Genomic DNA, 13,320 nt, shown 5'->3' with positions numbered 1-13,320 from the left:
ATTGAACTTAGAACTGCCTTATGACCCAGCAATCCCACTGCTGGGCATACACACCGAGGAAACCAGAATTGAAAGAGACTCATGTACTCCAAAGTTCATCGCAGCACTGTTCATCAGCCAGGATATGGAAGCAACCTAGATGTCCATCAGCAGATGAATGGATAAGAAAGCTGTGGTACATATACACAATGGAGTATTACTCAGCCATTAAAAAAAATACATTTGAATCAGTTCTAATGAAGTGGATGAAACAGGAGCCTATTATACAGAGAGAAGTAAGCCAGAAAAAAAAAAAAAAAAACAACACCAATACACTATACTAATGCATATATATGGAATTTAGAAAGATGGTAACAAACCCTGTATACGAGACAGCAAAAGAGACACTGATGTATAGAACAGTCTTTTGGACTCTGTGGGAGAGGGAGAGGGTGGGATGATTTTGGAGAATGGCATTGAAACATGTATAATATACATGAAACGAGTCGCCAGTCCAGGCACGATGCACAACACTGGATGCTTGGAGCTGGTGCACTGGGACAACCCAGAGCAATGGTACGGGGAGGGAGGAGGGAGGAGGGTTCAGGATGGGGAACACGTGTATACCTATGGCGGATTCATGTTGATATATGGCAAAATCAATACAATATTGTAAAGTTAAAAAAAAAAAAGAAAAAAGTAATAAACTAGTATTATTCCTCATATCACTTATAGTTTCTATCCCATCTCTGATATTTAAAAATTTAAAAATTGCTTACGATAATCATAAATCCTCAGCGGCACTTTTTACTGTTTTTCAGTTCAGTTTAGTCACTCAGTCGTGTCCGACTCTTTGTGACCCCATGAATCGCAGCATGCCATGCCTCCCTGTCCATCACCAACTCCCGGAGTTCACTCAGACTCATGTCCATCGAGTCAGTGATGCTATCCAGACATCTCATCCTCTTTCATTCCCTTCTCCTCCTACCTCCAATCCCTCTCAGCAAAACAGTCTTTCCAATGAGTCAACTCTTCGCATGAAGTGGCCAAAGAACTGGAGTTTCAGCTTTAGCATCATTCCTTCCAAAGAAATCCCAGGGCTAATCTCCTTTAGAATGGACTGGTTGGATCTCCTTGCAGTCCAAGGGACTCTCAAAAGTCTTCTCGAACACCATAGTTCAAAAGCATCAATTCTTTGGCACTCAGCTTTCTTCACAGTCCAACTCTCACATCCATACATGACCGCTGGAAAAACCATAGCTTTGACTAGACGGACCTTTGTTTGCAAAGTAATGTCTCTGCTTTTCAATATGCTATCTAGGTTGGTCATAACTTTTCTTCCAAGGAGTAAGTGTCTTTTGATTTCATGGCTGCAGTCACCATCTGTAGTGATTTTGGAGCCCCCCCAAAATAAAATCTGACGCTGTTTCCACTGTTTCCCCATTTATTTCCCGTGAAGTGATGGGACCACATGGCATGATCTTCGTTTTCTGAATGCTGAGTTTTAAGCCAACTTTTTCACTCTCCAGTTTCACTTTCATCAAGAGGCTTTTTAGGGGAAAAAAAAAAAAAAAGAGGCTTTTTAGTTCCTCTTCACTTTCTGCCATAAGGGTGGTGCCATCTGCATATCTGAGATTATTGATATTTCTCCCTGGAATCTTGATTCCAGCCTGTGCTTCCTCCAGCCCAGCATTTCTTAAGATGCACTCTGTATATAAGTTAAATAAGCAGGGTGACAATATACAGCCTTGACGTCCTCCTTTTCCTATTTGGAACCAGTCTGTTGTTCCATGTCCAGTTCTAACTGTTGCTTCCTGACCTGCATATAGGTTTCTCAAGAGGCAGGTCAGGTGGTCTGGTATTCCCATCTCTTTCAGAATTTTCCACAGTTTATTGTGATCCAGTCAAAGGCTTTCGCATAGTCAATAAAACAGAAATAGATGTTTGTTTCTGGAACTCTCTTGCTTTTTCCATGATCCAGCAGATGTTGGCAATTTGATCTCTGGTTCTTCTGCCTTTTCTAAAATGAGTTTGAACATCTGAAGTTTACCGTTAACGTATTGCTGAAGCCTGGCTTGGAGAATTTTGAGCATTACTTTACTAGTGTGTGAGATGAGTGCAATTGTGCGGTAGTTTGAGCATTCTTTGGCATTGCCTTTCTTTGGGATTGGAATGAAAACTGATCTTTTCCAGCCCTGTGGCCACTGCTGAGCTTTCCAAATTTGCTGGCATATTGAGGGCAGCACTTTCACAGCATCATCTTTCAGGATTTGAAATAGCTCAACTGGAATTCCATCACCTCCACTAGCTTTTTTCGTAGTGATGCTTTCTAAGGCCCATTTGACTTCACATTCCAGGATGTCTGGCTCTAGGTAAGTGATCATACCATCGTGATTATCTGGGTCGTGAAGATTTTTTTTTTTTTTTGTACAGTTCTTCTGTGTATTCTTGCCACCTCTTCTTAATATCTTCTGCTTCTTTTAGGTCCATACTATTTCTGTCCTTTATCAAGCCCATCTTTGCATGAAATGTTCTCTTGGTATCTCTAACTTTCTTGAAGAGATCTCTAGTCTTTTGCATTCTATTGTTTTCCTCTATTTCTTTGCATTGATTGCTGCAGAAGGCTTTGTTATCTCTTCTTTCCATTCTTTGAAACTCTGCATTCAGATGCTTATATCTTTCCTTTTCTCCTTTGCTTTTCACTTCTCTTCTTTTCACAGCTATTTGTAAGGCCTCCCCAGACAGCCATTTTTCTTTTTTGCATTTCTTTTCCATGGGGATGGTCTTGATCCCTGTCTCCTGTACAATGTCACAAACCTGCGTCCAATAGTTCATAGGCATTTTGTCTATCAGATCTAGTCCCTTAAATCTATTTCTCATTTCCACTGTATAATCATAAGGGATTTGATTTAGGTCATACCTGAATAGCCTAGTGGTTTTCTGGAATCAAGATTGCCGGGAGAAATATCAATAACCTCAGATATGCAGATGACACCACCTTATTGGCAGAAAGTGAAGAGGAACTAAAAAGCCTCCTGATGAAAGTGAAAGTGGAGGGTGAAGAAGTTGGCTTACTGCTCAACATTCAGAAAAAAAAGATCATGGCATCTGGTCCCATCACTTCATGTCAAATAGATGGGGAAATGGTGGAAACAATGTCAGATTTTATTTTGGGGGGCTCCAAAATCACTGCAGATGGTGATTGCAGCCATGAAATTAAAAGATGCTTACTCCTTGGAAGAAAAGTTATGACCAACCTAGATAGCATATTGAAAAGCAGAGACATTACTTAGCAAACAAAGGTCCGTCTAATCAAGGCGATGGTTTTTCCAGTGGTCATGTATGGATGTGAGAGTTGGACTGTGAAGAAAGCTGAGTGCCAAAGAATTGATGCTTTTGAACTGTGGTGTTGGAGAAGACTCTTGAGAGTCCCTTGGACTGCATGGGGATCCGACCAGTCCATTCTAAAGGAGATCAGCCCTGGGATTTCATTGGAAGGAATGATGCTAAAGCTGAAACTCCAGTAGTTTGGCCACCTCATGTGAAGAGTTGACTAATTGGTAAAGACTCTGATGCTAGGAGGGATTGGGGACAGGAGGAGAAGTGGATAACAGAGGATGAGATGGCTGGATGGCATCACCAACTCGATGGGCATGAGTTTGTGTGAACTTCGGGAGATGGTGATGGACAGGGAGGCCTGGTGTGCTGCAATTCATGGGGTCACAAAGAGTAGGACACGACTGAGCGACTGAACTGAACTGAGGTTATTTCTTTATTTCACATGTATTTGCAAGTCTGAAAGAAGGAATAAGTATTAGATCACATGATGCAGGAAATGGAAGAATGATAAAAGACAAATGAATTTTATTTCCATTGCTTTAGCCATTGTTGGAAGCTGAGCAACATGATGTTAAAGAAAAACTATACAGAGGTGAGTGAGTTTATCCTCCTGGGACTGACAGATTGAACTGATTTGCAGCCTGTTTTTTTCATGGTCTTCCTAGTCATCTACCTGATTATAGTCATTGCCAATGTGAGCATGATTTTGTTAATCAGAACTGACTCAAAGCTTCAGACTCCAATGTACTTCTTCCTCAGCCACCTCTCTTTTGTATATCTCTGTTATGCCACCACTGTTCCTCCTCAGATGCTGGTCAATATTTTTTCAAAGAGAAAAAATATTTCCTTCCTTGGTTGAGTCATACAATTTCACTTTTTCATTGCCCTGGTGATCACAGATTATTATATTTTGGCAGTGATGGCTTCTGATTGCTATGTGGCCATCTGCAAGATGTCCTGAGATGTCTGCCTCTCTCACGTTGCTGCTCCTTCAGCTTTGCAAATGGTCTTGCCCAGACCATTCTGATGCCCTGTCTCTCCTTCTGTGGACCCAACGAAATCGAACACTTTTACTGTGCAGACCCATCTCTCCTAGTACTGGCCTGCTCAGATATTTATGTCAAAGAGACTGCGATGTTTGTGGTGGCTGATTTCAACCTCACGTGTTCTCTCACCATCATCCTCATCTCCTACATTTTCATTTTCACAACCATTCTGCATTTCCACTCTGCAGAAGGGAGGCACAAGGCCTTTTTTACCTGTGGGTCTCACCTGACGGCTGTCACTATATTTTATGGACACTGTTCTGCATACATCTGAGACCCCTTTCTGAGACATCTGTAGAACAGGGAAAAATTGTAGCTGTTTTTTGTATGTTTGTGAGTCCTATGCTAAATTCTTTGATCTACAGCCTTCACAACAAAGATGTTAAAAGAGCATCAAGGAAAGTAATTCAAAGGAAATTGTTCACGAAATAGGGCAAATATTTTGGTCACAGGTATTTAACATATCTGTATGCTATGAGCATTTATTGAACATTTTAAATTAAGTCATTTTTTTGTCTTTTGTAATTAGCCTATTATATTTACAAGAATTTGTCAAATTATTAGCTTGTGTTGCCTTAATTTAGTTAGAATGAATACTGCACAGAAATTAAAATACAAGACCAGACAGATTATTATTGCTCTATAAAATTGATAAAGGACAGAAAATTCTATTGGCAGTACTCAGAGGGATATGGATAAGGCAATGGCAACCCACTCCAGTACTCTTGCCTGGAAAATCCCATGGACAGAGGAGCCTGGTAGGCTGCAGTCCATGGAGTCGCTAAGAGTTGGACACGACTGAGTGACTTCACGTTCATTTTTCACTTTCATGCATTAGAGAAGGAAATGGCAACCCACTCCAGTGTTCTTGCCTGGAGAATCCCAGGGACGGGGGAGCCTGGTGGGCTGCTGTCTCTGGGGTAGCACAGAGTCAGACACGACTGAAGAAACTTAGCAGCAGCAGCAGAATACTGATAAACATGACTCAAAATTTTCAAGAATAAATCCATTCATTTCTTTTAATTTGTCCATAGGCAATGCAGACTGGTCTAAGTCAAGGCAATGCCAAATTTCACAGATGTGACAGAATTTGTTCTTCTAGGGTTGACCAGTCATCAGGAGCTTCAAGTTCTCTTTTTTGTGGTGTTTCTAGTAGTTTACATGATCACTCTGATAGGGAACATTGGTATGATTATTTTGATCAGCATCAGCCTCCAGCTTCAGAGCTCCATGTACTTTTTCTTGAGTCATTTGTCTTTTGTGGATGTGTGGTTCTCTTTCAATGTCACTCTGAAGATGCTGGAAAACTTACTATCAGAGACAAAAACCATTTCCTATGTGGGGTGCTTGGTGCAGTGTTACTTCTTCAGAGCCCTTGTCCACGTGGAAGTATATATCTTGGCTGTGATGGCCTTTGATTGCTACATGGCCACCTGCAACCCTCTGCTTTATGGCAGTAAAATGTCCAGGACTGTCTGTGCTCATCTCATCTCTGTACCATACGTCTATGGGTTCTCTGATAGCCTAATCTGCACACTGTGGACATATGGCCTGTATTTCTATGGAAACTTTGAAATCAACCACTTCTATTGTGCTGACCCTCCTCTTATCAAGATTGCCTGTGGAGGGGTCCACATTAAAGAATACATCCCAGGGATGCAAGGATTCTTCAATATCCACAAATAAATCAATGTAATACACCACATTAACAAATTGAAAAATAAAAACCATATGATTATCTCAATAGATGCAGAGAAAGCCTTTGACAAAATTCAACATCCATTTATGATGAAAACTCTCCAGAAAGCAGGAATAGAAGGAACATGCCTCAACATAATAAAAGCTATATATGACAAACCCACAGCAAACATTATCCTCAATGCTGAAAAATTGAAAGCATTTCCTCTAAAGTCAGGAACAAGACAAGGGTGCCCACTTTCACCATTACTATTCAACATAGTTTTGGAAGTTTTGGCCACAGCAATCAGAGCAGAAAAAGAAATAAAAGGAATCCAAGTTGGAAAAGAAGAAGTAAAGCTCTCACTATTTGCAGATGACATGATCCTCTACATAGAAAACCCTAAAGACTCCACCAGAAAATTACTAGAACTAATCAATGACTATAGTAAAGTTCCAGGATATAAAATCAACACCCAGAAATCCCTTGCATTCCTATACACTAATAATGAGAAAACAGAAAGAGAAATTAAGGAAACAATTCCAGTCACCATTGCATCAGAAAGAATAAAATACTTAGGAATATATCTACCTAAAAAAACTAAAGACCTATATATAGAAAACTATAAAACACTGGTGAAAAAAATCAAAGAGGACACTAACAGATGGAGAAATATACCATGTTCATGGATTGGAAGAATCAATATAGTGAAAATGAGTATACTACCCAAAGCAATTTATAGATTGAGTGCAATCCCTATCAAGCTACCAACAGTATTCTTCACAGAGCTAGAACAAATGATTTCACAATTTGCATGGAAATACAAAAAACCTCGAATAGCCAAAGCGATCTTGAGAAAGAAGAATGGAACTGGAGGAATCAACCTACCTGACTTCAAGCTCTACTACAAAGCCACAGTTATCAAGACAGTATGGTACTGGCACAAAGACAGAAATATAGATCAATGGAACAAAATAGAAAGCCCAGAGATAAATCCACGCACATATGGACACCTTATCTTTGACAAAGGAAGCAAGAATATACAATGGATTAAAGACAATCTCTTTAACAAGTGGTGCTGGGAAATCTGGTCAACCACTTGTAAAAGAAGGAAACTAGAACACTTTCTAACACCATACACAAAAATAAACTCAAAATGGATTAAAGATCTAAACGTAAGACCAGAAACTATAAAACTCCTAGAGGAGGACATAGGCAAAAAAACACTCTCTGACATACATCACAGCAGGATCCTCTATGACCCACCTCCCAGAATATTGGAAATAGAGGCAAAAATAAACAAATGGGACCTAATTAACCTTAAAAGCTTCTGTACATCAAAGGAAACTATAAGCCAGGTGAAAAGACAGCCTTCAGAATGGGAGAAGATAATAGCAAATGAAGCAACTTACAAACAACTAATCTCAAGAATATACAAGCAACTCCTACAGCTCAACTCCAGAAAAATAAATGACCCAATCAAAAATGGGCCAAAGAACTAAATAGACATTTCTCCAAAGAAGACATACAGATGGCTAACAAACACATGAAAAGATGCTCAACATCACTCATTATCAGAGAAATGCAAATCAAAACCATTATGAGGTACCATTTCATACCAGTCAGAATGGCTGCGATCCAAAAGTCTACAAGTAATAAATGCTGGAGAGGGTGTGGAGAAAAGGGAACCCTCTTACACTGTTGGTGGGAATGCAAACTAGTACAGCCACTATGGAGAACAGTGTGCACATTCCTTAAAAAACTGGAAATAGAACTGCCTTATGATCCAGCAATCCCACTGCTGGGAATACACACTGAGGAAACCAGAAGGGAAAGAGACACGTGTACCCCAATGTTCATCGCAGCACTGTTTATAATAGCCAGGACATGGAAGCAACCTAGATGTCCATCAGCAGATGAATGGATAAGAAAGCTGTGGTACATATACACAATGGAGTATTACTCAGCCATTAAAAAGAATACATTTGAATCAGTTCTAATGAGGTGGATGAAACTGGAGCCTATTATACAGAGTGAAGTAAGCCAGAAAGAAAAACACCAATACAGTATGCTAACGCATACATATGGAATTTAGAAAGATGGTAACAATAACCCTGTATGCGAGACAGCAAAAGAGACACTGATGTATAGAACAGTCTTATGGACTCTGTGGGAGAGAGAGAGGGTGGGATGATTTGGGAGAATGGCATTGAAACATGTAAAATATCATGTATGAAACGAGTTGCCAGTCCAGGTTCGATGCACGATACTGGATGCTTGGGGCTGGTGCACTGGGACGACCCAGAGGGATGGTATGGGGAGGGAGGAGGGAGGAGGGTTCAGGATGGGGAGCACATGTATACCTGTGGCGGATTCGTTTTGTTATTTGGCAAAACTAATACAATTATGTAAAATTTAAAAATAAAATTAAAAAAAAAAATAAAGAATACACCCACATGTGGGTCCCACCTGACAGCTGTTACCATGTTTTATGGGACTCTCCTCTTCATGTATCTCAGGAGGCCCACTGAAGAGTCTGTGGAGCAGGGGAAGATGGTGGTTGTGTTTTACACCACAGTGATTCCCATGCTGAATCCCATGATCTACAGTTTGAGGAACAAAGATGTGAAAGAGGTGGTCAACAAAGCAATCATCAAGGCAAACTTGAGGCAGTGAACCTGCAGGACATAATCCCGTGTATACCACTTCCTGTTATAAATGTCCAGGCATATAAATTCCCTGTTTAAAATAAACTGTGTACAGGCGACACTTAAATATGCTAAGAGGTCCAGTCTAACACAGCGATGGTTTATCCATGAATGAACTCTCAGGACTAAGCCTCCTTTATCTACATATGCAAACATACTAACACTGCCCTATTACTGTTAGTCACAGTGTATGTAAAATTATGCTAAGTGTAGTCATCGGATAACTCATAAATACTCATAAATATTTGGATAAGCACATGTTAATTTGGAGGCATCTTTGTAAGAGTTGAATATGATTTCTTAAGATATTTTCTATATATAATTGCTCTTCACTTGTTTTACAAGTAATATATAATTTCATGAGAAAATATTAAGACTTCATCACTTTTCCATGAATATAAAAGTTGGTGTATCCTCATTTACCAAAAATGCTTTCAATAACATTCATACATGCATGGACTTTTGAAAACAAAAATGTATTCAGAATCTTCAACTAGTGCCATGAATCAATCAGAAGGTTAATTCTCAGAATGTATTGCTCTATAATTAACACTATTTGTGTTTCAAACAATCTGTTGACTCACTGTAATTCTACTCTTTGGTTTGGATTTGGCTAGTTGTTTTTCTCTTTATTAATTTAAATAGGTGAAAAATTTTGACTAAAGCCTATCATGTCCTTCTCATAGTTTAAAAAGATGAAGCAATATGGATTTTTGTCATTTAAAATCTAACTTTTGATCAGAAGAATGTCCTATTAAACATTTGATTGCTATGATGAAGCTATTGTTTGATTCCAAATTCTTGTCACTAACATTACATTTTTAGGTCTGTGTTTAGTTGCTTAATTCAAGCTTTTAATAACTAGTGTGGATCAACCAGATAAGAATCTCTGTAAAACCAAATGCCATTGCACCAGACATGTGTTAAAATGTGATCAGTGCAGCTCAAACTGATATCCGTTGGGATCTGATTACAAGTTTACTATTCAATTTATGTTGATTGGTGTCCACTTAATCTACCTTCATTCTTAATATAAGTAGAATATTTTTTTTGTCCCTGTTGACTCTTGTTAATAATACCAGCATAAAAGCAAGTCAGAAGCAGAAGTAATTTCTCATTGAATGATTTGTATTCTTATTTAAGGGCTAATCCAATTAAAAGGGGTGCACAATTGAACATGTGTAGAAAGACTTTGAGAAGTAATGTTTACTTGTGGTAATATCGCTGGAAAGATGTATTCATTTAAGCCCAGAAAGTATTGTTACTCAGGCTAATTTACAATTGCCTACAAGCAACATTTCCTCAGATTGGTTCTGAGAAAAGGCAGATGGTGGTAGGAGAGTTCTTTTTCATAACTTTAGGTTCTGAGCAGGAAGAAAATGTACCATTTTATTAGTATTGCAAACTACATTAACAATTTTTTTAATGTTTTCAAATCACCCAAGTTTGCTTCTAACAAGTTGGTGTCAAGTATGAAATGATAGGCTGTTCAAGAAACAATTTGACAGAGATCATTATAACTTGACCCTTTAAGATCACATTTTCTGTATCCTTATGGCAGACATATTCCTCAGTGTCCACTATTTTATATTTTATTTTATAAGTAAAACATCTGTCATCCAGCTGTTAACCACCGTTCCCATTGTCCCTTGTCAGTGAGGTACATAATGTTATCAAGTCTTGGCAATGAGCCATCAGTAGAAAGTGGTGCCTGAAACCTAAAAATCATCTTCTCTATGTTAAAGCCATTAGATACAGACTTTTTTCTCCTTCTTCCCACTCGAAAATGTTGCCACCGAAATGATCACTTTTTAGACAAAGATGGAAACCATATATTGAGGGTCTAATTGCCTTTCCCAAATCCCTTAACTCATACTGCTGCCTGAGAAAGAAATAAATTATTTTATCAAGTCACTGCATCTTGGGAGTTCACTTAGCTATAGTGCTATATTTGCTCTTATAATACTTTCCATAAACATATCCTTGGCACTTCACCTCTCCATCTTACCACTCACTAGGATGATTTTTACCTGAGAATGATCAAGTCTCTTCAGAAACTATTCTGGTATCGAGAGCAGGGCATCTTGTCTTCTGTCTTGACCAGAAGGAGAAAAACTCAAGCTTCTGATCTATATTAGATATTAAGTTATATATACCTTTGTCCTAACTACTTGATGAGTTCTTGGGCTTGTTATGACCTTTAAGTCTCCAGTTGTCACATTAATTTGTTTTGTATTCCTTTTGACCCACCATCTAGGCCATTTCACTAGCCTTTTTAGGTACTTACAAGCCTCTTTCTTAAGCTTAGGAAATCTCAGCTATTTTTTTTTTCCTGCACTGTGCTTGCAGGTGCAGATAAGGTGTGTTTTCACCAGACATTTGAGCCAGCACATCTTTAACTGTCTTTACTTATTAGTGGGGCTTCCCCAATGGCTCAACAGTAAAGAATTATCTGCAAGGCAAGAGACACGGTTTCAATCCCTGGGGGGAACATCCCCTGGAGAAGGAAATGGCAACCCACTCCAGTATTCTTGCCTGGAAAACCCCATGGACAGAGGAACCTGGCAGGTTACTGAGTGAGTGAACAGCAACAAATAGTTTTACATTAATTATTTTCAACACATAATCAGGAATGCTTTCTAAATTATCTGGCACATTTTTAGTGTAACAATAGCATGCACTCCTGCAAAAAGGTAGCCATCTCTTTGGCAAGAGAAATAGCAATTATATGGAAGTGGTACTCTTATCATGATGTTCAACTTGCATGATGTGGTTTTTGAGAATTCTATACCTCTTTTCACTTCTGAGGCTAAAGAAGATAACTAGCTAATTTTAATTTCAAGAGTAAAGTTAAAAAAAAGAAAACCTCTCACCATAGCAAATTAAAATGAAGTGTGCAAAATAGAAAGAATAACACCTTACTTTCCCCCTAAACATTTTACCCAAAGGGAAGCTTCGTTTCTTGTTGTTGTTTTTTAACAAGTTACTGTGAGTAGTCAGAAAATGTGTCCTTTTAGTTTTTCCTCCTCTTTCTCAGCTTAATGCAATGACTTGTACCTAATGTGCTTTCCAGGAAAAAAAAAAAAAAACATATATACGTGTGTGTTAAGTTACTTCAGTTGTGTCTGACTCTTTGTAACACTATGGACTGTAGTCTGCAAGGGTCTTCTGTCCACAGGATTCTCCAGGCAAGAAAAGTTCAGTGGGTTGCTGTGCCCTCCTCCAGGGAATCTTCCCAACCCAGGAATCGAAACTGCATCTCCTTTGGCTCCTGCACTGCAGGCAGGTTCTCTACCGCTGAGCCACTGGAGAAGCCCATATAAATATATATATATATATATAAATATATATATATATATATATATATACACACACACACACACACATACATACACATACATACATACATACATACACACACACATATATACATACATACATACATACATATATGGTAAATCATCCACCTGCAATGCAGGAGACCCAAGTTCGATTCCTGTGTTGGAAAGATCCCCTGGAGAAGGAAACGCCAACCCACTCCAGTATTCTTGCCTGGAGAATCCCATGGACAGAGGAGCCTGGCAGGCTACAGTCCATGAGATCGCAAGAGTCGGACACAACTTAGTGACTAAACCACCACCATATACATATATACATACATATGCATATATACAAACACACACATACTTACACAGAAGTACATACATAAAATATGACGTGAAAGCTGTTTTCCCCCATTCATTTATTTTCCTCTCGCTAGAGGCAAAACCCAGCTTGTGAAAGATATGTTTCAACTAACTTATCTTCCTGAACAGACATCTTAACAGAGCTACTGGCACTACAGCTCACCATTCTGGCAAAAGAATGGAAAAAATGATAAAATATTGATCTGAACATCATTTACCCATTTCCATGATGGTCATATAATAACTCTAGTCTCAGTTTGGTCTTCCATGATAAATATCAATTTTAATATTTTAGAGGTAATTAGCAGAAATTTTGATACTGAGTTACTTTTCTATGAGCATACATTTAAATCAGACTTGTTTTTTTTTATATTTCTTCTTTGTAATAAAAGGAAAAAGATGTCAAATCCACACAGCCTCATCAATTTTGAAAAAAAGAGAAAAAACTCCCTCTTTTGTGAATTACTTTCAGCCACAAATGTCTCTTTTTACATTTTTTTAAACGATCAAAAGTTTCTCCTGAGAGAAAGACAACACTCATACATAAAAATGCTCTTATTCCTTAGGAATTGGCTTCCACACTTTCATCAACAAAGTGTTTCCTTCTAAAGGAAACCCAAGTCTTTGGCAGAAGTCAAAGAGGATATTTTATTTGGAGTGGGCTAAGAAAGTATTCCATTATTGTGTATACATGTCAGCTACATCCAGTTGGAGCAGAGTTAGACAGGGTCATCTACTTTCCTTTAAATGGTGAAAAGTGGAGAGGCTTGGAAAAGGAGGGTTATGGAAATGACTGACAGTACCTCTTAATCTACTTGGTTGTGGAAGAAATCTTCCCCTGAAGGTTGGAATACTGAGGTTACCTGAATGTGTGAAGTAGGCCT

At 38.6% G+C, this 13,320-nt stretch overlaps 2 pseudogenes; both read left to right on the top strand.

Annotated features, from left to right (window-relative positions):
- The first annotated feature begins 3,886 nt into the window (after nucleotides 1-3,886).
- Nucleotides 3,887-4,796, top strand: LOC102390446 (annotated as a pseudogene).
- Nucleotides 4,797-5,423: 627 nt separating this feature from the next.
- LOC102390119 lies at nucleotides 5,424-8,718 on the top strand (annotated as a pseudogene).
- Nucleotides 8,719-13,320: the final 4,602 nt, after the last annotated feature.

This window comes from Bubalus bubalis, chromosome 23, assembly GCF_019923935.1.
Source record: "Bubalus bubalis isolate 160015118507 breed Murrah chromosome 23, NDDB_SH_1, whole genome shotgun sequence".
Taxonomy (NCBI): domain Eukaryota; kingdom Metazoa; phylum Chordata; class Mammalia; order Artiodactyla; family Bovidae; genus Bubalus; species Bubalus bubalis.
This window is presented reverse-complemented; position numbering and strand designations above follow the sequence as displayed.